Here is a 26,710-nt window from a genome sequence, read left to right as displayed (position 1 = left end):
ATAGGGGAGAATGAATGTCTTCTAGCCTGAGTCATGATGGGGTAAAAGCAATGCTGACCTTTTTGTGTATCTTTCCAAGTCATCAGCATGCATTTACTGGGTTTTTGCCCTGTGCCCACCCTGTGCTCATGAGCCTGGGAAGACACAACAAAGCAGAGTTGCTTTGCTGGAGGAGTGTGATGGCTTAACCTCAAAACATGCAAGAGACTCATGGGAGGGTGGGGTTCCAATCCTTTCTGCTGGGTTGGTGGCTGGGGTGGGAAGTCACAGTGTCATAATATCCAGAAAAATATGTGGATACCTCAGTTTCAGGAAGTGCTATCTGGTGGCTGTAGAGAGAGTACCTAGCATAAAGTGAATGCTCCATAAATATTAACTGAATGGATGATTCCATACATAAATGAATGAGTGGGTGGTGGGAGAGATGGAGCAGCTGATGTCCCCAGTCAGTGATGATGTGCGTAGTGATCTCCAGAGAGAAGAGGTAGGGAGGGTAAGAGCTAGACCCAGGAGATGCCTAGCACAACTTAAATTAAGTACTTTAGATTCTGCAAAGGGAACAGGACATCAGGGCAGGTTTTTTTTTTTTTTTTTTAAAGATTTTATTTATTTATTTGAGACAGAGAGAATGAGAGAGACAGAGAGCACATGAGAGGGGGGAGGGTCAGAGGGAGAAGCAGACTCCCCACCGAGCAGGGAGCCCGATGCGGGACTCGATCCTAGGACTCCAGGATCATGACCTGAGCCGAAGGCAGTCGCTTAACCAACTGAGCCACCCAGGCACCCTCAGGGCAGGTTTTTAATCATGGTAGGGAAACTGAGACACAAGCCCAGGCAGCAGTACTGGTTACAAATGGCTGGTGTGATAAAAGAAATAATAATGATAACGGCCAAGATATATTGAGCTCCTACTAGATGTCAAGAAATTTCTAAATGCTTTACATTTACTCTTCATAGCCATGGACTCTCACATACATACTACATTTATTCCAAATTTGCAGAAAAACAGAAACAAAGACAGAGCTTAAAAAACCCTTTCACTTTCTGGGTGCTGAGATTCAAATCCAAGCAGTCTGATTCCAGAGGTGGCATTCTGACGACAGTTATGGGGGCAGGGGAAGAGTTCAGTTGAGTGGGCAGGTGGGTGTCTGGGCTCCGCCCACACAGAAGAGCAAGGTCATGTAGAGACATGTCTGGACTCCACCCATCGGGGGAGCTAAACCGGTTCTGCAGGGTAGCCGCAGGGACTGGACAGAGTTGTGAGTGGGGCAGGGACCAGGCTGTCAGGCTGCCGCCGTGGACACTGATGGATATTGTGCTCTTGGTGCCCATACCTTAGACCTTGTTTTTCTTTCTCTGTCTCTCTCTAGTCTCCAAGCCCACACTCATGCATCACAGAGCTGCAGGTCCCAGCTCCATGCAGGTGGATCCCATGCAGGTGGTCCCTCTCCTAATTTATCTTCAGGTTTCCACTGCACGCTCACGCTCTCAGATGCCTTCTGGTGGGTGCCCTCAATGCCTCATCAGCAGCTCACACCTCCAGCAAGGCCAGAAGGGAGCCACCTTTGTCCCAGCTCAGTCCATACCACCTTCCCCCTTCCTCTCTCCTGCCCACACCACCATCATTCTGTTTCCCGGGGCTCAAGCCTCAGAGCTCCAGATGGCTCTCTCTCTCTCTCTGCACGACTTGAAATCACTTATGAATCCTTGTCAATTTTCCTCTTTTAACTTAAAAAAATTAATTAAGTTTCATTAAATTTCAGTGCCTGCAGCTGCTTTCTCCTCGCCATTCTTACTGCCCATTCCTGAGTGCAGTTGCTTCGTGTGGATTCTTGGAGGATTCTTGCCTCCAGTTTCTCTCTTTGGCTCCATCCCCCACACACTGCCAAACCAATCTCTCTAAAGTGCACTTCTGAACATGTCACTCCCCTGAGCAACAAGCTTCGACGGCTCCCCATTGTCTGCCAAATAACGTCCAGATTCCTTATCATGGCTTTTCACATCCACTTAGATCTGGTCTCAACTCAGTGCACATTTATTGAGTCCTGTTTCGTCCCAGCCCCTGCGCTAGGCATTGTAAGTGTGAAACTGAACCCAGGATGCTTCCTGCCCTTGGGGGAAGAAAAGAAGAGAAGCTGATCCCCAAATCTCCAGCAAGCAATTCTTCCCACTCACGCCCGCTGCTGAAGGTAGGAAGGTGGATTTTTGCTCTTCTCCGGAACTTCCTTGGCACTTTCTTGACTCTGTGTCCAGGAACTTCCTCATTTCCATCTCCAACGGACCCTCTGCTGCTTTAATATCCCTTCCCTATGTAGCCAACCATGAGCATTCCTTTCGAAGAGGAGTGTTCCTGAGCACTCAGCTTTGCACGCCTTTTCGTGACGGAGCACTCTCTGCTCTACATTGCAGATTTGCATCTATCTTTTTTTTTATTCTTATGTTAATCCCCATACATTACATCATTAGTTTTAGATGAAGTGTTCCATGATTCATTGTTTGTGCATAACACCCAGTGCTCCATGCAGAACGTGCCCTCCTCAATACCCACCACCAGGCTAACCCATCCTCCCACCCCCCTCCCCTCTAGAGCCCTCAGTTTGTTTTTCAGAGTCCATCGTCTCTCATGGTTCGTCTACCCCTCCGATTTCCCCCGCTTCATTCTTCCCCTCCCGCTACCTTCTTCTTCTTCTTTTTTTTTCTTAACATATATAGATTTGCATCTATCTTTATCTCTCCCGTACCTTCATTGCCCAAACTGGTGTGCAACGGCAAGCTGGTCCACAGAGGATTCATTTATGTACATTCTTGGAAGAAAAAAAAATCAGCCACCTTTGGTACTATTTTCATTCAACAAAATTGGACAGTGTTTTCTTCTGCCTGCCTTCTCAGAGAGTTTCCCAGTTGTGTTTTATGCCTTCAGAATCTGTGAGAGAAAGGTGGAGTGTATAGTGTTTTCAAAACATAGGATGATATGGGATGTTTTCCTTACATTTATTTATTTTTCGTAAGATCAGTTCACATCTCCTGGGAAATAGTGTTCCACAAAACACAGTTTAGGAAACCCTGTCTTAGAAAGTAAGACCTTTGAGTAATAATGAGAAGAGTAATGCTAAGAAAAACTTGTGTTTTGAACATTTGCCCTGTGGAGGCCACCACACCAAGGGCTTTGATGTGCAGGTTTCTATGTAATTTTCATGAAAATCCAAGGCACAGGTGCTAATTTTAACCCATTTTGCAGATTGATTAGGAAACAGGGCTCAGAGCTCTTGGGGGAGATTCCCACGGTTGTTAATTATCATCAAGAAAGTTGTTAAACTATACCATGAAACGGACCTGGCTAGCCCCAGAGCCTGTGCTCCTTGGGGGGGGGGGGCTGTTTTTAAAATCACTGTGATCCTTTTTGCCCCCAAATTCATAACGGTCTGTGACTCTTCACACACTTATGCCTTTGCTTTTGCAGTCTGATTTTGCATTTGTGCTTTGATGCTTTACAACAGAGAGTAGAAAGAACACTGCTACACTGCTCCTTGGCTCAGGAGACCAAAGTTTATGACCCCAAATCTGCCTTTAATTAACCATGTGTCATTAGGCAAAGAATTTCTTCCCTCTGGGGCTCAGTTTCCTCAGCTGTAAAATAACAGTGAGGTTGGACTCGTTGATATCCGAGGTCCTTTAACCTCTTTTGACCATCGCTCTTCTTTTTGCCAAGTTTCTGTGATTAATAGAATTAGATGAGCCCTTTGTTGCCCATTGTATCTGCCACTGAGAGAGCTGGAACTGTCTCTCAAAGGAATCCAGGACATGGCCAATTCACTATGTGTGGACTTGGAGGCCACTTCAGTGACCAGTCATTAGCAGAAGGAGCAGAAGCACTGCCTTTTACCAAATATGTTCTTCCATTATAGTATTTTTTTAAAATGTGAAACATCAAATAAACTTCAAAATTTTATTTGGATGATATAAGTATAAATGAGTAAAAAAAAAAACAAAAAAACAGATGGGATACATTTCCCTTGCAATATATATGTGATTAAAAATGGAGGAGAAAAATGTTTGTAGCAAATATGTTTTGGATTTTCTGAACCCAAAGCTCTTGCAGAATAGTTTGAGGCTTCCAGAGCACTAATATGCAGCTGCTTTGGCCAGCCTTCAATGACCCATCAAACCCCAGTTGTCTTGGAAACCCGCCTGCATCCTGGGATGTGTTCTCCATTGAGCAGCTAAACTGGCTTAAAGTCTTCCAGGGTAACATAGTTTGACTGTAGTTCACCCCTCGGGAGCCTTCATACAAACAAGATGTCTATCTCCTGACCCCAGAGCCATAAATGACATAGCTTGAAGAAATAAAACAACAAGAGAGGCTAATGTTTTTTGGGGGGTTTTCCTGAAGCAAAGCACAGAATTTCAGGGATGGAGGATTTAGTCTGTAAAAATGGCTCCCATTTAATTATTCCTACCCAGAGAATGAGGAGTTAAGGGTTAGCCCAAAGCAGCCATCGTGGTTGGGAGGGAGCAGGAGAACAACCAAAAAGAAACCTGAAGATTCTCTTGTTAATTAAAACATTCTGAGGCATGGACTCACAAGACTTGGATTTTAATATGAATTCTGTGGTAGTTATGATAATGCTAATGCTGTAGTTTTAATTATGACAATTAGCATTTATTGAGCACTTACCATGTGCTAAATCCTTAAACGGATCGTTTTATTTATCTTTTTAACATCAGTAGCAGATTCTGTTGGTGCCTGGCCCTGTCACCTCTGCTTATCTCAGAGGTCACCATCAATACTAAAGAGCACTGTGTCTCTGTCTGCCTCAGAGTGTCCTCTGGCCACAGGAAGACTTTGGCTCACTGCACTGGACAGCCAGGACGGCCAAGGTGTTATAAGAACCAACAGTGACCCCCAGACAATCAGGGGTATAAATTGGTCAATAAACATCCCACTTTCCTTGCCCCTCGCAGGACGATTCTGAGATGTGTTCTATATGGGATCTCAGCAGGATCACTGGGAGAGTTAAATGGCATGTTTCAAGAACACTCAGCTCTCCAGTGAAAAAAAGCAGCCATGCCACATTGTATGAGGAGAAGCCCAGGAGGGTGTGAATACCAGTGAAACTGGAGGTTCACAGAGCTAAGGCAGTCCCCGCTCTCACTTTGTGGATTCCTCCATACACTATGCACCATAAAGATACCCTGAAGCTTCACAAAAGGATCAGTAGGCTTGGGGTTTCATCTCGCATTGAAGAAGCACACTTCTGGCTTCCTCAAAAGGAATAAAAACCTAATATTTCCATTGTCTTTAAAATACCATTCCTTTATTTCTAATTATGAAAGTAAAATATGCCCCCTCATAAAATTTGAAAAATAATGAAAGTATCAGGAAATATATATCCATAATCTCTCTAATCCAAGGACAAGTACAGGCAGCTAATCCTTTTTTTTAAAAAAAAAAAGATTAATTTTTTTAGAAAGAGAGAGAAAGCAGGGGAGGGGCAGAGGAAGAGAGAAAGAATCTTTAAGCAGTCTCCCCACTGAGCACAGACCCCGAAGTGGGGATCCATCCCAGGACCCCGAAATCATGACCTGAGCCAAAAATTAAGAGTCAGCTGCTTAACTGACTGAGCCTCCCAGGTACCCCTTGGCAGTTAATGTTTTCTGAATAGATTTCTTGATCCATAAAATGGGAATAATAAGCGAACACAGCTCATTGAGTTGTTATGAGAAATAAATGATTTAATGCTTATATTTTTCTTAGAAAAGTTCCTGATAATTATTAGCTAGTGTTAGGATTTTCAACACATTCCAAACATTTTCCTATGCACTTTATATGACATCTTATGTCTTCTCACACGTTTATACACACTAACACACATGCTCACACACACTCACACACACAAATAATCCATGTGAGGTGTTTACCGGATTATCCATGTTACCGCTGAACTGAATGAATAATCTCGAAATAAATTGTTTTCCTATTTCACATCCAAGATATGGCAAAGCCAGGATTTAAGCTCTTGTTTCCTTTGCTATTTTTTTCCCTGTAACATACCATGTGTGTAACAACATGAAAAGATTCTAGAACCTTTGTTACTTGCCTGTGTTCGTTATCCTGTTCCTTTCTTAACATTTCTCTCTAGTAAATAATTAGTAGTAGAATAACTACAACAAAAATGACCAATATTCTTCTCATACTTGACAACAAAATACAGGAGAACAGAGGATCCTGTTCTGGGCCACTTCCTTCTGTGCCACAGGGAACTTGATTTAACAATTACCCACTCTCTCATTTGCTTTCTCAATTTATCTTTCATGGCACCACACCCTCGGCCTCTAAATAGAGTCAAGGCTTTCCCATTCTAAGAAGAATATCTTCCCTTAACTTCTACACCTTATGGATTAGTTAGGATAGGCAATCTGCAAATGACTCCAAAATCTCAGTGATTTTATACAGTAATAGTTTACTTGTTGCTTATATCAGGGTACAGGGTAAGTAGGCCAATGTCAAGGGTCTCTGTGCCATGCGGTCATTCAAGGATCCAGAGTCATTTTATCTTGCAGTTCTGCTCTAAGTCCTTGTGTTGCTCTTCATTTGCTGCAGTTAGGGGGAAAGAGGATATGGAGGATCTCCAGTGGACAGTTTTATGGTCCAAGATTGTAAGTGATGCACATCACTTCTGCTCATATTAGATTGTTCAGAAATAATTATTTTGTCCCACTTACACAAGAAGGTTGGGCTATGTAGTCAAGTAGAGTGCCAAGTGGTAGAGGAGACCCCAGATATTCGATAAACCATCAGTCTCAGTCATGCCTCATCTCTTCCTATTTTTTTCCCTGCTATCATTTTTGAAGAAAAAATAGAAGTTACTAACCTCTGAATTTGGTGTTACATTTAACACAGCATTGACCCACCTCAGATCTCCTTCTCCCTAACATTTTACAGTCTTGAATTAGCTGCCCCCTGCCCTGATTCACTGCTCTCAAAGCAGTGAAGACCAACTCTATATATTTCAAAATCTAGTCCCTGGAACAGAGCCTGACACAGATTAGATACTTAACTTTCATTGCATGGATGAATAAAATATGTAACTTTGCTGGTGTTCAACTTCTTTCTTTGCGCAAAAAGTCATCACTCTCCTTTGATGTGTCAGATTTTGTTCTAAATACTGGGCAGTCTCTGGCTGAGCCCTTCACAAGCAAATACTAAGACAGAGTTTGACATACAGTGTTTTATTAGGGATTAACACTTTTAGAGGCAAGAAGTAAGATTAGGCAGATGAAGAAGTCAACTTGTGTTAGAGGCCTGACAAAGACTTAGGCTACCATATGGGAAGTTCTGGAATGTGTATGGCTTATCGGAGTTGTTCCAGTCATTGGTTATGGGCTGCCCTGTGAAGGGTATACCCTTGAGCAAGATGGATCTCTGCAGCTGAACAAACCTTGTAGGAGTTGACAGCTGAGATACGTCCTTCTGGGAAGGGTGACCTGAGTGGCACAGCTCTCTGTCCACAAATGGAACTATAAAAATAAATGTAATATGGCTTGGGCTCCAAGATCTCGTAAGAAACGTGATTATACACATTGCACATTTCAAAATAACATAGTAAAAGTGACAATAAAGATTTGCGGAAGGTGCTTTGGGTGTTCTGGGGGCGCATTTTGACGTACTTGGGTGATAAAGTTGTGGTAGTTCCCCAGATGAGATTTAAAGGTGAGGTTTCCTAGAACCTGTGGCTCGTGTTCTGACATTTGAAACACGCACAGGGGTCAACAGGAAAAGACATGGATGGAGGGGTTTCTGGGCAGTGAACGCAGCATGAGCAGCAGTGTGGAGACTATTTCTTCTCTTACTTCTTTGGCTGCTCCTTTCCTTATTGATAGAGTAGTTTATTTTCCCTCTTGCTTCCTAAATATTAGATCTACCTAATCATTTTACTTATGTTCTCTTTTGCATGAGTTCTATCATGTTTCCTAATGCCCTCACTAACCCCTAATTCCAGCAGCCATTACCTCTAACATAGCCTTTCTCAAATGGGATCATTTGATGACCTGAATGACTCTTCTCAATTCTCTCAAAGATGGTACATAACTAATATCATTTTCCATGCACAGGAGGAAAGTCAATTTATTATATACAATGAATACCTTAGGACAGACGAGTTTAATTCTTTTGGAGCCTGGGTTGAGAAGGGCTGTTCTAAACTGAAGACCCCAAATTTGTATCTCCATCCTCAGCCTCCTAACTGAACTGATTTCCAGCTGCCCCTGGTAAATATACAGTACCACAGATTCCACATGTCCTAAACTACTCCCTCTTGCCCTGCTCACACTTGCTCCTAATTTTGATCTTTCTCTTTAAGTCGGTGGTACCACTATCCATTTAGCCATCAGAATCCTCAACATACCTTAATAGCCAACATACCCAGGAGACTGTCAGGTCCCCTAACATGTCCTTCTATTTTCTCATCCCACTCCCAAATCCATGCTTTATAACTACATAAATATTACTTCCTTTTATGCAAACTCTTTATCCCCTCAACGCCACACACACACACACACACACACACACACACACACACACACACTTCCACAGAGTTGTTCTGCTCCAAATCTTCCAATTCCAGTCTCCCCTTGCTAGAACCACCACAACCAGCTTGCTAAATGGAAATCCTTAACATGTCATTCCCCTGATCAAAAAGCTTTAGAGCTTCCTAGATTCCTTCACATAACAGTCTTCTCATCAAAGCCAGAGACAAGATAGGGGCTGCCACCTTGTCCTCAATTACTCACTGCTCCCATTCACATGAGAAATTTATCTAAACTGGAAGCCATTTAGGTTTTATGATTATCTTTGCACCTAGAGACTTAGTAGGTGTACAGAAGTGTCCTATTATTATTTATTGGTGAATAGGAAAGTGAATATGTGAATCAAGAAATACATAACATTGGGTACATACAATTCCTCATCTCTGTATTCAGAGTTCTCTACCACACGACTGTAACTTCCCCCTTTCTGCCCCACCCCCATGATACTATGATTTATCATCTACAATCCAGCCAAACACCATGGCTGGTCATGCTCTGAAATCTCCTGTTACAGGTATTTGTCAACACTCTCCCTTCCTGGGAACCTTCCTACACCGTTGGTGGGAATGCAAGCTGGTGCAGCCACTCTGGAAAACAGTATGGAGGTTCCTCAAAAAGTTGAAAATAGAGCTACCCTACAACCCAGCAATTGCACTACTGGGTATTTACCCCAAAGATACAAATGTAGGGATCCGAAGGGGCACATGCACCCCAATGCACCCCAATGTTTATAGCACAATGTCCACAATAGCCAAACTATGGAAAGAGCCTAGATGTCCATCAACAGATGAATGGATAAAGAAGATGTGGTATATGTATACAATGGAATATTATGCAGCCATCAAAAAAAAAAATGAAATCTTGCCATGTGCAACAATGTGGATGAAACTAGAGGGTATTATGCTAAGTGAAATAAGTCATTCAGAGAAAGACAAGCATCACATGATCTCACTGATATGAGGAATTTGAGAAACAAGGCAGAGCATCATAGGGGAAGGGAGGGAAAAATGAAATAAGACAAAACCAGAGAGGGAGACAAACCGTAAGAGACTCTTAATCTTACAAAACAAACTGAGGGTTGCTGGAGGGGAGGGGGGTGGGAGGGATGGGGTGGCTGGGTGATGGACATTGGGGAGGGTATGTGCTATTGTGAGCACTGTGAATTGTGTAAGACTGCGATGAATCACAGACCTGTACCCCTGAAAAAAATAATACATTATATGTTAATAAAAAAATACTCTCCCTTCGCCTCCCAAAGTCCTGGTTTTGCACTTTTCACTTGTCAAAATCCAACCCATCCTATCATGTCATATTTTCCATGATGCTTTTTTTTTCACTGATTTATCACCAGATGTTAATTCTCCATTCCTAGAAATAGTACAGCACAAAAATGTGTGCCCTTATCATATTCTCTCTGGTAATATGATTGTCACTACACAGGTAATGAGGCCCCATCTGCATATCTACCATGAGAATTCCAGCATGAGATCTCAGCTGAGGTTGTCTGAGTTTCTCCCTGAACACCAAACTCATGAGCCTTCTAGAAAAGATGCCGCTGCTGTTGGTGATGATGATGAGAAAGAGTTCAGGTCCCTATTTTCAAGTATTCTTCAAGTCCGCTGTGTCCGCGCCTTACCTGTAGTTTGGTTTTTAGTTCGTCTGTTATTACATGATGCAGTCCTACATTTTAAACATACATTCTACCTTTTGCCTGAGCTAATGTGAACTGGATTTCTGTCCTGTGAACAAGAAACGTTCTGCCTAATACACAGACTGGGACAATGTAGCTCCTCACACTGGTTTTTGAACAAGCCTTGAACTAACTGCCCCCCTCCCTACCGGCCTCCCTGCCTCCCTCCCTTCCTCCCCCACCTTCTCTCCTCCCCTCCTATTCTTCCTCTCAGTTTCATACTCTCTCTCTCTCCTGCCCTTCTTCCCCCTCTTCCTTCCTTTATTCCTGCTTTTAACGTTTCTTGACTCTTCTCTGCAAGACTGAGCTTTTGAGCAAACACTCCACTATTAGGTCCCCGAACCGTTCTATCACAAGCTCCCTGTTAAGAGGGTGATGGAACCTGGAGGAAGTATGGCTCAGTAAAAGAGCATTAGCTGACACAGGTCTGGGTTCAAATTCTAATTCTGTCGCCTGCTATCTGTATGACCCCCACAAAACTTACTCCCAGCCTTTAAGTTCCAGTTATAAAAGGTTCATATGGTTATGAGCATTCTACCCCTGCCACACTCATGTGGTGCAGGCGGGGCTCAGGTGAAGCACGCAGGACACCTAGGGTGCCCTGTTTAAGGGGTCACTCGCCTTTCAAACCCTGACAGCACCTCCTTGCATTTCGCCCCTGGGAGCCCTCCTCACCCCATCTTAGTCCAGGACTTGAGAGCTGATGAGTTGTTAGATGTAAAAGGATCAGAGCAGGAACTGGTCTACAGTAAGTGCTCCATAAACACTAGATGTTGGTGTTTTATTGAAATTACATTAACTGCCATTCTTCTTTTATTTAAATGATTACCACAATCACCATTTTTACTATTTCACCACCAGTAACACAACTCATACCAGGAACACATTGATGTTCATTTGACTTTACGATAAAATTAATAAGACTTTTTTTGCAGGGAGGTTCTTTCCCATGCTTCTTATCTTTTGAGCAAAATGGCAGCCAAACACACAGGCAGGCGTAATGGAGCTTTAGAGGGGAAAGCACAGTTCCAGCCAACCCGGGAAGAGTTTAATTCGTGCTACAGCAGCTTGGAGCTGCTTGGTCTAGCTGGCTTTGGGAAAGCTGTTCCCTGGAAAAGGAGGAAATTGGGAGACTGATCACTCCCAAAAGACAGAGTAAGGTGATGGTTAGGCACTGAGGTTTGGGTACCCCTGGATTTGAGAACTGGCTCCTCCACTTCCCGACTGTGTGACACTGGACAAGTCATTCTCTCTCTGAGTCATTTGTTCATCTGGAATAATAGGCCCAAGTTCAGTTGGCTGTGTGACAATGACGTAGGACAATGTTTGTGAATCACGTTGCACAAACCATCATGGACAGAGTGTCCATATCAAGGAGGTGTTTTGTCTTTCCCATTCTTGGTGTTATTGTTATTGGTACAATACTGTGACGCGGCCGTGCCTTGTTCCTGTACTTCCAACCCCAGTGTAAGATCACCCTCTCTAGGCTTGTGGGGCCTGGGAAACCATGAAACGCAAACCACCTGTTTTGAATGGGACATTGTTCCCTGCAAGGAGAGGCTGCGGGTGGGGGAGACCTCACCGTGGTCTTCCACCATGCTTGACACAGGTGAGATGGATCTTAACAATCTAAGTTCTTCCATCAAGGGAGAGGCTAGGTGATCTATTATCTCTTCTAAGCCTGTCCCACCCACGTTCTTCTCTCTCTGTTTTCTGGATATCTATTGGCCCTGTATGCTGAAGTAACTGACATCTTAATGATACTTTTCTGTAGCTTCCTTCCCCACTCTGATTCAGGATAAGGATGCCTCCCGTAGGCTTGCCATGAAGACCATGTGTCTACTGCATCCCTGGGTGAAAATACCTTAACTCTGAGTGATAGCTAGGATGTGCGTATGCTTTCAGATTCAAACTGGTGGGAGGGAGGGATGCTGGATGGGACTGGACAGGACTGGATGGGATGCTGACTGGTACTGTCTCTAGCAAACAAGGACATATGGTCCCCTGGCCGTTACATATTATCCCTTCCACGACCACTTTGGGGAATACTCATTCCAGTGTTTGCAATGGATCTATAATTGGGTTCCTGTCTTGAAAGAAGCCTGTGTCATCGAGAGAAGCAGTCATGGGCCTGTACCTAATGGAAGATATCAAAAGTGGTCTCAGGAATACAATCTGAGCCTTCAGTCTGGGATACAGTCTTGCTCCCTGAGAGCCGTGGGGGTGGTTGGTCTAGAGCAAAGGCGATGCAACCAGGCCTCTTGGCTGGAATTCCATGTATACGAGGGTGTTCCTTCCCTCCCACATTGCTTAGGGAGCCCACACAGAGGAACATCTGGCCAGATGCAATCTACAAAACATGCTGTGAAACATATTAGCTCCCTCAGGCCACGGGGATCCCCACCTAGTAAATGAACAGGAAAGGGCCCCCCAGTGAATTCTGGAGGCTGAGATCTGGCTCCCACGGGACCTGTCTTTCTGCAAAGAATGAAATCTAAGCCAGCAATTCACACTGAAGTCTGACAAGACCTGGGAGGCTGTCTTAGGAGTCAGGGGCGTTAACATAAGGGATCGCCTGCCAGTTTGTCTCAACAAACAGGAGCTAGAAGAAGGGAGGAGAAGCCTTGGTTTTCAACAGCAGAGCATCCACGAAGAGCTAGCCTTAATTCAGCAATTGCTGTGCCTCCAGGTGCTGTGCTCCATGCTTCGGATGCAAAACTTGGTCTGATTTGCACAACAACCATAAGGTCTGTACCCATTTTGTGGATTGGGTATGTGAGGCCGGAGGATACAAAACTTTCTCAAGGGCACACATCGAGGGACCGTGGAGCCAGGAAGAAAACCCAAGTCAGCCTGCCTTTGAAGCGTTTGCTTGTAGCCGTGCTGGGAGTAAAGCAGATTTTCTGCCTGCAGACACAGCTTCCTGCCACAGCCTGGGATCCTCGAGATTAGGGAGGGATCGTGGACATGTCACAGCCTCTCATCTCAGAATCACCACCTTCCAGGGCACGGACAACAGGTATGTTTGTTTTCTTGGGTGACCACAGTGGTAGACAGGCCCCGCTGGGTTCTCGGGTGAAAGGTGAGCATCTGCATGCAACCGGAGCCCTCTCCTTGCTGTCGTGCAGGTGTGAAAGCAGGAAAAGGGGAGGACAAGGGAGGAGTTGCACATAATTAATTGAACAACTTCACAGGTTCCAAACTTCTGATTCCAATTAACCTCCGGACTTAGTTCTCTCTCAATCTGTTGACTCTCAGCATGATGGACCCCAGCCCCAGGACTGGTGAGAAGTGTGTTTCTAGCAGCTTCCCTGGGATCCTGATGAGGAAAGGACTGATTGGATTCATAACCAGGGCTGCCGTGTGGAAAAACAGGCCAGTGATTACAGGGAAAGAGCTCAGACTCAGGGAAGCTGATACAGGGCCTGCACCTCGACGGCTTTTGAGCACAGAACATCGGAGGACAAACAGATGACTCAGACCAGCAAGCCCGAGATCTGAATCAGCAGCACCTGCAAATAACCACCTGTCCATTTGGACCGTTCTCTCCCACTTAACTGCTGCACTGTCAACATCCCACTTTCCATATCGCTTATTACCTCTCATTTACTGAGACTGATGGGAAGTGAATGCTCCTCGGAGTGACTCCCCTGGACCTTCTCTCCCCGAGCTTCTCCAGAACTGCCAGGTGAATCAAGCCACAGGATTCAGCCTTAGGATGGCCTGATGCAAATCCTTACCACCCCTCTTCCCACGTTGAAAATGATACTTGAATTCTCTAGGCTCCAACACTCCATTTCATTATCTATCTAATAGGAATATTAACTGCACGTGCCTCGGAGAGGTATTTGGAAGGATAAAATTAAATAATGCACATAAGAGGACCCAGCACATGGCTGGTGCATAATTAACCTTCAATACAGTTTTGTTGTTATTATTACTATCATTAAGAGTATAGTTGCAAGTGTATTAGTTTGTTAGAGCTGCCATAACAAAGTGCCACAAAATTGGTTGCTTAAACAACAGAAGTTCTGGAGGCTAGAACTCCTAAATCAAGGTGTCCTCAGGCTTGCTTCCTTCTGAAAGCTGCGAGGAAGAATCTGTTCCAGGCCTCCCCCACCCCCAGCTTCCAGTGCTTTGCTGATGATCCTTGGCATTCCTCGACCTGTAGATGCATCACCCAATCTCTGCCTCCACCTTCACATGGCATTCTCCCGCGCATGTTCCTGTGTCCACATTCCCTCTTCTTAGAAGGACATCAGGGTTCTGAAGGATCCAGGGTTTATCCTACTCCAATATGTCCTCATCTTCACTAATTATATCTTTCATGATGGTATTTCCAAATAAAGTCACATTCTGAAGCACTGGGGGTTAGGACTTCAACACAGTATCTGAGGAGCAAGGGTGGGTGAAGAGGGAAAAATCCAGAATCACAGGTTAGTACAACACACGCAGCTAGACCCAGTGGATAAGTGTCGAGGTCATTTGTCCGATAGAAGGTACTCAAAGTGAGGCTGCAAAATCAAGGCAGATTCAGATTACTGTAGCGACCCAAGGCATTCTGGCATAGTGGGCTGGGTCTGGGAGAACACTGTGACCAGTGGGGACTTCTACCACTCTAGAGGAATGGATCCAAGTTTCACCCCAGCTAATGAATACAACTGGGTCAAAGATGCTCTGGCTCCAGGTAAAAAGAAGGGAGCTCTGAAGAGCTCTTGCCCACCCGGCCGACCCAGAACACGAGGACCCAGAACACTGCTTCCTCACAGCTGGTACAATATCTGAGATCTTGCAACTTTACAATGGACACACATTAAAGGATGCTCTCGATCTGGAAGCTAAATATGTCATTTCAGAATTATAGTTATTTCTTGTGTTTGGCTCTTCCCCTTCTTGAGGTTTTGTGTGCATGCACAATCACAGACATGGGAATCTCTCAAAGAATCTTCCAGAATCTTTACTTAATTTACTCTTCCCAATAACCCTTTTATAAGGTTCTATTATTGCCACCATTTTATAGATTTGGAGACTGAGGTGCAGAGATGTTAAGAAACTGTCTTTATGTCACACAGCTATTAAAAAGAAGAAAGAGGAGAAGGAGGAAGAGAAGGAGGGGAACTAGGAAGAAGTGATATTTCAGCACAGATAGGAACCTGAACTCTTGGTCCACTAAGAATGTCTAAGCCAGGGGTGAGCACATGATGGCCCATGGGTCAAATCTGGTGCACTGTTTGTGTAGGTAAAGATTGATTGCAACACAGCAATGCACATTCATTTGCATGTTATCTAGGGCTGCTTTTAAAATGATGTCGGAGGTGAGTAGTTACAACACAGCCCATATGGCCCACCGAGCCAAAAATATTTACTATAGTGCCCTTTACCAAAAATGTTGACTGAATTGGACTTAAATCAACTCATAATGTCTGTCTTTCAGACCCGTTCTGTGTGGGTACACTGTGAGCTCTATTCGAGCATGGAAGCTGGATTTGCCCTGTACCATCCATATTTTTATCATCATAGTCCTTGAAATTAAAATACCCCATTGGTAAAATGGTGTACCAGGATGCAGCTAGTGGGGTAGAAATATGCCAGCCAGTTCGTGGACATCACTCTCCAGCCTGCCCCTTTAGTCCAGTGAACTAACCATAGGGATCCAGCCACACTGTAGTAGAAATCACTGCTCCCATAACTAACACCTTTGGTATATCTTCCACAGTCAATAACTCCCATCTAAATTTCCTTCTCTAAAGATTGCATAAATTATCACCTATATGCAAATATGATTATGACTTAATTACTAGGGCTGATTGGTGACTAATTTTTTGATTATGATCAATCACTTCTTGCGAATCGTATTAAAACATTCAGGGCAATCGGCAGGATGCTAATAATGCAGTTTTCCTTCAAACTTTGTAACGACCCCCAAATCAGTCAGAATAAGCTTTTTACTGAAATCTTAATTTTGGAAAGAAATGATCTGAAGGCAGTTCGTAGGGGGAAGAAAGTCAATAAAACTATGAAAAGTGCTTAATATTACTCATAAATAAAGAAATGCAGTATAAAAGGAGTAATGATTTTAACCCATCAAAATGACATTTAAACATTAATAATAATGCCCAAGTATGGAAGCAGATTTCAAGGAGTAGACCTTCTAAACATCGATGCAATAGTTTTGTAGAGAACTTTTCAAATTTGTCCAAATTCAAAATACACTTCCTCTTTGACCTAACTGTACCACTTCTGGGAATTTCTCCTAGAGAATTTTTATAAAGTTTATAATCATCTATCTATCTATCTATCTATCTATCTATCTATCTATCTATGTATCCATCTATAACACATAAACATTAATACAAGTCTTTTTATTTTAACTCTGCTTATGATACTGAAGAAAAGTAGGTACAGACATGGATGTGGATTTGTTCAATGAAGTGTGATGTATACAAAGACAAAGTCCTGGGTGGCAGTTTAAATGATGCATCATTTAAATATATATACATGAAAAGCTGTCCAAGGTCTACTAAGTGAAAGAAGTGAGCTGCAGAATGGTATGTAGAGTCAAACTTTACTTCGCATCAGAGTCACCTAAAGATTTTGCTAAAACACAGATTGCTGGATGCATTTTGGAATATCTGATTCAATAGGTCTGGGTCAAAACCTGAAGTTTTGTATTTCTAACAAGTTCCCAGGTAATACCACTGCTACTGTTGCTGGGCTTGGGACCACACTTTGAAATCTATTGATCAGTGAATGATACATTGTATGTCTACTTGTATCTGAATGAATACATTCTGGGAGAAATAATATTATTGATTTGGGGGCATAGGACTGGGGAATGGAGAGAGTCTAAATTTTACTTTATAATATTTATACTATGTGAATTTGTACTACTAACATCTATAATATAAACATATTAGCAATACGTCTTGTTTTTAAAAATAACCTGCCACTCACTTGATTCTTTCTCACCTCCCTTTTCATGCTAAATACATGTTTCTTAAATAACTTCCACCTATTTCCTTCTTGTCTGAGAGTAGAGAATACATTGTTGATGTGGACTGTATTTGTTATCTATTGCTGTGTAACAAACTACTCCAAGCTTAGTTTAAACTTAGCAACAAAGATTTATTATCACACATAGTTTCTGAGGTTTGGAAGTCCGGAAGCAAGTTAGCTGGGTGATTCTGGCTCCCCTAAGGTCTCAGGGATGCAGTCAGCTGGGATTACCATCTTCTCAGGCCTTGAAATAGGGCTGGAGAATCCAGTTCCAAGTGTATTTACATGACTATTCAACAGGCAGGCTGTTTTCATTCCTCGCCAAGTAAGTCAAGCAATTTTTAATTATGACCTGAATTCCCAAACACCTTCAAATGATGTCATATGATGGCTTGTCACTAAGATCAAAGTATTTCTTGTTAATACAAGTCTATTTTTTCCTTGCAAATCAATCAATTATGATTCCAATAGATAAGAAGAAAAGGAAAGACTACAGGATGGAAGGAAGAAAAAGAAGAGAGGAAGGGAGAGAGGGGGAGAGGAAAAGAAGGAATAAGGAATGAGAGCAAGGAATAGAGAGGGAGTTAGGACCCCAGTATTTGAGGCTAGGACTCCTACCACATTTCAGATAATAGCATAAGCAGGTGATACGTTGATGCTTAACTCAGGATTAGAATGAACCCATTGACTTTTCAATATTCATTGAGCAGTTGTTAAGGGTTAGTTCTTGCCTTAGCAGCTCGTGATGCAGAGCTATAAAAGACAAGGGCTCTGCCTGGAAAACCTCACAGGAAAGACCTACCTACAGACAAAAAAACAAAAACAAAAACAAAAAACAGCCAGTGTTTATTTAGTACTAGTATGCTCTGCTACATATTATTGCATGATTTCATTTAATTCTTACAATAACTCTGGAAAGGAGTACTTTTATGCCTATTTTATAGAGAAGAAAATGAAGGCACATGTGAGTTAGGACTTGAGTTAAACCCAGGACTGTGTGCCCTCAGAGCCTGAGCTCTTTATCCCATGAGCTTGAACCTCAGGCACTTGCAATGTAGCTTTGAGATAAGTCCTTAAGTCTTTTGAGTTAAGTCCCAACTCTGATAGAAATAAGGAGAAATATGGGAACACAGAGGAGACTGGTTCCAATCTAAAGGCATCAAAGGGAGACCTGGGACATTGGGTCTTTAAGGATGGATCTTTAAAGATGACTTGAGGCTCATCATGGAGAAAAGAAGGTGATGGATGTCTTGGCCAGCAGAAAAAATACTGCAGAGAGAACCACAGAAAGGCATCTCTATAGACCTGGAATTCTGGTTGGTGCCTACTATACAGAGGAAAGCAAGGGTGGAGGGCCTGGAGAAGAGATCTGGGACAAGGCATGAAGGACTTTGTGTACCAAGTAAATGATTTGAACTTAGTGTCAAGGGAGATGGAAACCAGTAAGTTCTTTAAGCAGAATGAGTTATTAAGATTGATCTCTTAGAAGGCTCCCTCTGGACCAAAGCTGGGGAGTGATCACAGGAAGGGAAATTACTGGCAAGGGGGGACAAGCTGGAGGCCATGTAGATCATGAAAGTAGAAGTGATGAGAGAGGGATTTATCATTCATAAAAATAATAATAGCAATAACAACAGGGAATATTTCTTGAGTGTTTACTACAGAGCATGCACTGTGCTAAGTCAAATCTGTTCTATGTACTATCTGGTATTTTATCCTGAGAACAAGATAGGCACCAATTTTACCAGAATTTTGCAGAACAAAGAAACTGAGGCACAGAGGTTCATTCACTTGCTTGTCCACAGACCAGTCACAAACACTAAAGCCATGAATCCATGGAAGAAGGCCTTTAGATCCAGAGGCTGTATCTTAACCACTATGTCACAGAAATATATTATCTCATCTTGCTTTGAACAAAAATGTCCTTGGAGGAAAGGGGTAGGGGTGGGACTCTTTGTTGGGATGACGGACAGTCTTAAGAACCAGGGAGGTGTCTAGTTCCATCACATAGGTTCAGAGTAAAAGATGATGCTGTTCAGAAGTGACAGAGTCAGTATGGCCTGTTCTTAGGACAGAGTTGTCTTTCCTCCCCCTCCCACACCCATAGTGAAGATGCATTTGCTCTGAACCATTAGTCCTTTCTGCCTGGGTTGCTCTGGTGACCAATGGCATTTGCAAGGCAGCTGGCTAAGGTCATGGGTCAGGCTCTCGCTATAGAAAACACACCCCGGGTCTTTGTCTCCTCAATAACCAAGCTGGTCTCACCAACTGAGAGAGCTAATTGGCCCCGTCCCTTTGAAATGAGGACCCAGCATAGCTGGAAGTTAATAAAATGCATCTAGGTGAGCACTGGATCACATCAAAATCACTGGGGAAGACTTGGGGACCTGGAGATTCCTGAGTCCCAGCCCAGACCTCCTGAATCAGGATCTCTTTAAGGGAATCCCATGGATCTACATTTTTTTCTTAACTTTCCCAGGTTATTCATATGCACAGCTAGGTCTGGGTATCACTGAAAATAACCTCCTCTCTCGTGTCACTCCAAGGATCATCAGGTGGAATGGGGATGTCAGGTGCTGAGCTGGGGAAAAAAGTGGCAGGAGAATTGGTGTAGATCACGTCTCAAGCTTGTCACTCTGGAGTGCTTAAGACTGGTGGAATGGATGACAATAATAGGGGTGGGAGCACAGGTAGGAAGAGGTGACTTAATATTCCTGCTTTGGTAGGAAGGAAGGAGCTACTGCTTCTGGATCCCCCAAGACCCCAATAGTAAGTGGTGAGAGTATCTTCATGTTTACACCTGCAGAAGAGACAAATAAGTTGTTGGGTGCGAGTGCCATCCTCAACTACGGATTACTTGATTTCCCAAGGTTCAAGGGGTTATCTATGGGGGAAACTGGCAACAGAGACTGGAATTGACTTGAGGTCTTTGCCCTGCATTACTTTGGTGGGCAGCAAAGGGGAAACCCAGGTCTCAGGACCTCCGTCTTCTTGGAGAACTTGGATTCCCTTAACATCTTTGGATATTGGAAGTCATACTCCTGTGATTGCCACTTCCTAGGCTTGACTTCATATAGGGACTGGGAAGCTAGTCCTATTCCAGCTACTCTTTCAGTCAAGTCTATCAAGAGGCATCCAGCATCTCTTCCAGGGTTTCTGTGTGTGTTGCTGGTACCTTCTTCTGTAACCATTGGACTGGGAACATAACTCCTACTCCCAAGGTGTGTTGCTTCCCTTGGAATCTGGGCAGACTATGGTGGCTGCGACCAACCAGATGTAGCAGAAAGGATGCAGAGCCAGGATTCAGGCCCAGACTCCAAGAAGCCAGCAGCTTTCGCTTCCTGTCTTCAGAAATGCTCGCTCCTAGATCCCCGAACCATCATGTAAGGAGTCTAATCCCCTGCTGGAGAGACCACTGGAGAGTAACTGAGAAAACATGGAGAGGGAGAGGAGCCCAGGTAAGCCTGGACAGCCTGCCAAGAGTACCCATCTTCCACCAAACGTGGGAGCAAAGCCATCTCAGATCTTCAGACCAAGTGCATCACTAGCTGAATACCACCTCGAGATGCCAGGCAGTGCCACAAGGAACAGAAGAGCCCCATCGAGCCTTGCTTGAATTTCTGACCCCTGACAAAATCAGGAGGTATAATAAGATTGGTTTAAATCTGGGACGCCTGGGTGGCTCAGTTGTTAAGCGTCTGCCTTCGGCTCAGGTCATGATCCCAGCGTCCTGGGATCAAGCCCCACATCGGGCTCCCTGCTCAGCGGGAAGCCTGCTTCTCCCTCTCCCACTCCCCCTGCTTGTGTTCCCTCTCTCGCTGTGTCTCTCTCTGTCAAATAAATAAAATCTTAAAAAAATAAAAACAAAAAGATCGGTTTTATTCCAAGCCACTGAGTTTAGGGATACTTTGCTAGGTAGCAATAGACTGTTGGAATAGAATCCCAGAGTCTGAGTGAAGCCCTCCGGAAATGGAGGGTGGTTAGTATTCCACAGAACATCTACCTCAAGAGCTGTAGTATTGGCCATACTCCACCAGAAAGAGAAAGTCAACACCTTCTGGGAGCAAAGAGCCCATCAGCTCCCATTTTATCAAAATAATAGCCTACACACACAAGAGAATACATGGATCAAACTATTCTTAAGACTGCCCCTTCAGCACATGCTCGACTTCTCCTTGCTCCCCTAGCAGGGGATGGGTCTTTAAGGAGAAGCTGTCGAACACTCCACTTAACAGAGATATCCATATTTCAAAGGTTTTTGTGGGGGTCAAAACACAGGAAAGTCCCTGGGACTCCCAGAGGAGGGATGACTTGGAAAATTATAATACAGCGACCTCTATTATGATGACTCAGCTGACCTGATCCTACCCTCAGGAGTAGACCAGGCCTGGAGAAGGAGATGAACCCCTGAACCCCGCAGCTGCAGATAAAGGTTTCCTGTCAGAACCGTTACGAGCTTCCAGCACCAAATAGCCCCAGCGAGAGAATGCTAGCGATTCTTCAGCAAAAACACACACACTCTCTCTCCATCCCTGTCTCGCTCAGTGTTCTGAACCCTTCTTGTTAGATGAAAGCAGGAGCGCCTCGATCCCCTAAAACCTCAGCCCCGGAGACAAAGGCAACAACCCCCTCGTCGTTCGGTCCAGGGAAAACCAGATCTGTACATGCAAAGAGGAAGTGCCAAGGCAAGGGCCCTGCTAAGATTACGGGCTGTTAATAAGGAAAGACAGCCAGGAGGTTTGATGTACAACTCGACAAGCAGAGGTTAAGGGGAGAGCCGGGGCAGGCTCATTTGCAAACTTGGTCCTGTTTCATTAAGTGAGAGCAGAGACAGCCTGTCTCAGTCCAGCAGAGAAGGACCTCATTATCCACGTAGGGAGCAAGAGATAAGAATCTTTTAATAATTGTTGGGAATTTTTTTATTATGATGTGGAATGCCAATTTAGGCCTCTCCTCACAGACTGGATACAAACAGCCTCCTTGGGAGTTAAAGCTGCTCCCCCCTGGCTGTGGTCATTAAGGACAAAGAGGAGAGAGACGGATGTTTGCTCGAAGAAAGGCCGCTGCTCAGGGGGCTCCCGTGGCTGCCAGGGACCAGCAGCTTCTGGACTGGTTGTCCTGTCTCCAGAACCTTCCCAGAGTCCGCAGAGGTTTGTCACCTTGGACCCTGTTTCCCTACCTTCAGTTGGCCCCGAATCTCCTCAAGATACCACAAGTATCTGTGAAGAGTTGGGTTATTTTTCTGTTCGCTTAAAAAAAATAAATAAATAAAAACAAACTTCAGGTATAAGGATTTAAACAGAACTTTGTATCATTACTTGAGAGACAACAAATATTTCCTGTACGAAGCAGCGGTTAAGCATAAAAGTGTAATGAAAGCCAGACAATGTGATTTTGTTTTACCTAGACACCCTTGCCTACCAAAATTGGGCTCTTTGTTTGAAGGGAAGCTGAAGATGGAGTTCGGTGTTACAGACACCCTGGAACTAGTCGGATGCATTGCCCTTGGTGTACTCTAGGGATTGAAAGAGAATTGAAGAGGGAATGACTTCTTTTTTTTCTCTTGATGTGACTTTACCTCGTGCTTTGTGGAACAATCCAGATTTATGACACTCCCATTGGGGACCTCTCGTCAGAATGCTGTTCCAGCCCCAGTGGAGACCTGCGCGTCCTGAGGCAGGCCTTTGCTCAGGCAGAGGCTGCAATGTGCCCTCAAAGGCAGAGGAGAAGGGAGACCAAGGCCTAACGAGGCCTGTGAGGCACTGATCCTCCGGCCCTGGGCTGTGCTGGGGGCTCCCCTTTGATCCCACACAGCTGGGCTTTTAGCCCCGCACCCCCAAGGATTCCCACAAAGTGGGTCCTTAATTCTTTCCACCAGCCTCTGCAACCCCCCACCCCACCCCGCCCTGGCTCCGCGGGTCCCTTCCATTTCCTCTCCCACTTTCCCTGCATCATGCCCCACGGGGTAGATGCTGAATGACAGTGATGGTGGGTTTTAAGTCCGAGGTGTCAGGAGCAATGAAGCGTCTCTGAGTCAGACAGGCCTGGCCGTTTCCATCTTCACAGGCGAGGGCACCGTGCCCAGAGCTGGAGGCTCCGGGAGCTGTCTGAGCGTTAGCTCAATGCCTGCTCCTTGGCTGGGTTTCAGAGAGGCCCGAGGAAGTGAGGGGTGTTGCTCGCTCCCTGGTGGAATCTGTGCTGACAGCTCTCAGGCTTCGGAGGGTACCCTGGTGCACAGGCCAACGGCTGCTCTAAGGCACACGCGTCCGAGCGAGCTGCCCATGCACCTTGCTCGCCTTCTCTCTGCTGCCCTTCTGACGTTGCCCCAGAGCAGGAATTTTAGTAATATTAACGGTAATTATCCAACATCACAACTAGGGGGGACTGGGAGGTGTGGAGTGTGATGTTGAGAGCAGGAGACCCCTGGCTTTGAGTAACGGACGTCTTTGCCCCTTCCTAGCCATTGGAGGAGTTGCCTAATGCGTCCGAGCCCCAGTGTGCATGTAGAACTGGGATAATTGAGGGACCTATCTGTGTTGAGAGTGAAAGAGACAAAGAAGCAAAGTCTGGCTGTGACCTAAGCGCGTGCATGCGGTACGATGAGGCAGGATGCGGGGTGGGGAAGGAGGGACACGTGCGGGATTCCGCTTCCGCCCTCTCTCAGTTAACATTGTCAGTGGGAGGCACCCCACCTCCGTTGGAGGTTGGGAGAATTGAGCTGTGAGATCGCCCATGGGGGGAACGAGGAAACAAGTCCCGTTCACACCAAAGCAAGAAGAGGGGGGGAATGCAGGGGCAGGATCCAAATGCTCAGACCTGGCTTTCAAGGACCCCCACTGTTGGGCTCCTAGCTTCAGATTCCTGACCTTGACTTCTCTCCAGCACAGACCTGCTCTAACCTGGCTTGTCTCCACCTGCACATGAACCGGGTGGTCACACTTTCAAAACTAAGCAGCAATTTCTGCAGTCTGGAATGTGCCTCCTTCTCCTTTCCGCCAACCGTCATTGTACGCATCCTGAAGTCACCTCCTCCAGGAGACGTCCCTGACTGCCTCTGAACCATACAGAGCCGTCCAAAGAGAAGAGATCAGTATTTTCATATGAAGCACCTTGCATCTCTCACTGAGGTTTAAAAAGAGGTGGCCCTGGGTTACCTGGCTGGCTGAGTCGGAAAAACGTGACTCTTGATCTGAAGGTTTTGCGTTCAAGTCCCACATTAGGTGTAGAGATTACTTAAATAAATAAAACTTAAAAAAAAAAAAAAAAGAGGTGGCTCTGGTATTGGGGATGCTGTGCTCGTCTCCTGTTCATGGCAGGCCTGAGGCAGAAGCCCTGCTTACGGTGGGTTGGCTTCAGAGGTGGCATCCATGTTATTCTATTTCCCTGGGGACTTTGAGCCAAGGAGATTTTCCAAGGTGTGTTCTCAACTTCCAGAAGCACCAGGAGAGCAGGTTTCCATAGTGTAGTGGTGGTTATCGCGTTCGCCTAACATAAGCATCGGGAGTAAAACAGAAGACTGTGGTAGAGGAAGACAGTTCATGTCGTTAGAGACCAAGGTGAAGAGAAAAGAAAATCAGCTTTCCTGGCTCACTCGGTGCACAGGCACTCTGGTATTCAAAATTAAATTTCGAGACAACATCGGTGCCATCCTGGTCTTGTGCAAACTCACAGATGCACGTGCTTTTCAACTCTGTGGCTTGCCAGGGCAGTCTTCTGACTCCCAATGCCTGGATTTCTCTTTTCCACTACCCTCAAATGCCTGGCTTCTTCTCTTTCTTCAGGCTTCTACTTAAATGACACCTCCTCCAGGAAGCCTCCCCTGACCACACGATCAAAAGTAAAGCAACCCTCATTATTTTCTCTCCTTGCCTCCTAAGTGCTTTGATAATACTTACTGCAGTGTGAAACTATTTTATTTTCATAATTCTTTATGTGGTTTCTTTTTGCCCCTACCCATATAGTCTGAGTTTTATGGTTTTACGAGCCTTCTTCTTCTTTGCCACCATAGCTCATCATCTAGAACAGAGTCTGGTATATTCGGTGTTAATGAGTGTTTGTTGAATTAATACAGAAAGGTCCATAGGAGCGGTGAGTAGATTAGGGAATAGGACTTCTGACTCGAAGAGCTTCCTGAGTAAAAGTAGTGTGCGGACTGCCTGGGGATCATTGGTGACATCATCCCCTTTGCTTCCTTTGCTCCCTTGGCCCTCATGCACTGCGCTCAGCCACAGATAACTGCCCCCAAATCAAGGCCAGGGAAACACAAGGGTGCTATAATGTTTACCAATTAGTTAAGACTCTTTTGTGTCTCTGTCCCAGGGATGAAAGGGCTGGGCTCGGATGTCGAGGTTGACAAGTAAGATTTGGAATTCTCAGTGAAGGATGGGGCCAAGTCGCGCAAGTCCTGCTCACTTTGTTTTTACATTAAGTGCTTTGAACTGTTGACATCCCGGGGAAGTAAGTCTGTACACCCTGTTGGAGGCAGACATCTTGCAGACGGTGCTACAACCGCGTCTCTTACATAATCCTGCCATTCCCTGCACGTCCAGCCTCGGAGCTGGTCATATACAGGCACCCGATCAACAGCTCCCATCTGCAAGGGAGATTTCTACCTTCTACCTTTCTGTTTCTACCATGCCCAGAAGCTCCTGTGTTAAGCCAAGACAGAGTGGGCTCTAAATCCAGCCTTCCATACCACAAGCTACTGTCGCACGTTGGACAATCCCATTAACCTCTGTGTACGCCTCAATTTGGCTGGCATCTGCAAAATAGGAATAAAAATGCCTCCCTCATGGGATTTATGTGAAGAGTAAATGAGTGAATGATTGAGAAAATACTGGCCAATATTACTGCAAAGTGTTCTGGGATTTTCTCCACTGTAGTTGTGACTCACTTGGTCATTGTACCCTCCGCTCATTCAATGTGCCTAAATCTACTTAGCAGGACACTCTGCAACCAACGATACCCAGTTCCCAGTGCACGACGACATAAATAGCCATTGCCCTTAGACAGTTGAGGCACCAGAGCAAGAGAATGCCGTGTGCACAGACAATTGGAAAGCAATTTGGGAAATCTGAAATCATGGTAAACAAATGTCTGGGGTGCCCAGAGGAATGAGCAATCTTATTTCCTGGGCTAATCATGGAAAACTTCATGGAAAAAGTGCTTTCGAGGTGGATGATGGGTCATAAAAATAACGAGAGAGAGGGCATATGTGAAGGCGTGGGAGTGTATGAGGGCAGAGCATCCTCCCAGGGAGCTGAGGACTTGGGCTGAACCAGAGAACTCCGACAGGTGGTACAGTAGCAGGTGCAAGATGAGTTGCACAGGCTTGGTCGCACTTTCCTCGGAGGCCCTGGGAGCATCAGAGATGTCGGGGTGAGGGTGGGGCACGTGCTCAAGTTTGGAGTGGAAAGGGGCCAGAATGATAGCAGATGG

Source organism: Mirounga leonina, unplaced genomic scaffold (genome assembly GCF_011800145.1).
Source record: "Mirounga leonina isolate KUSES-001 unplaced genomic scaffold, KU_Mleo_1.0 Mir_150, whole genome shotgun sequence".
NCBI lineage: Eukaryota > Metazoa > Chordata > Mammalia > Carnivora > Phocidae > Mirounga > Mirounga leonina.
This window is presented reverse-complemented; position numbering follows the sequence as displayed.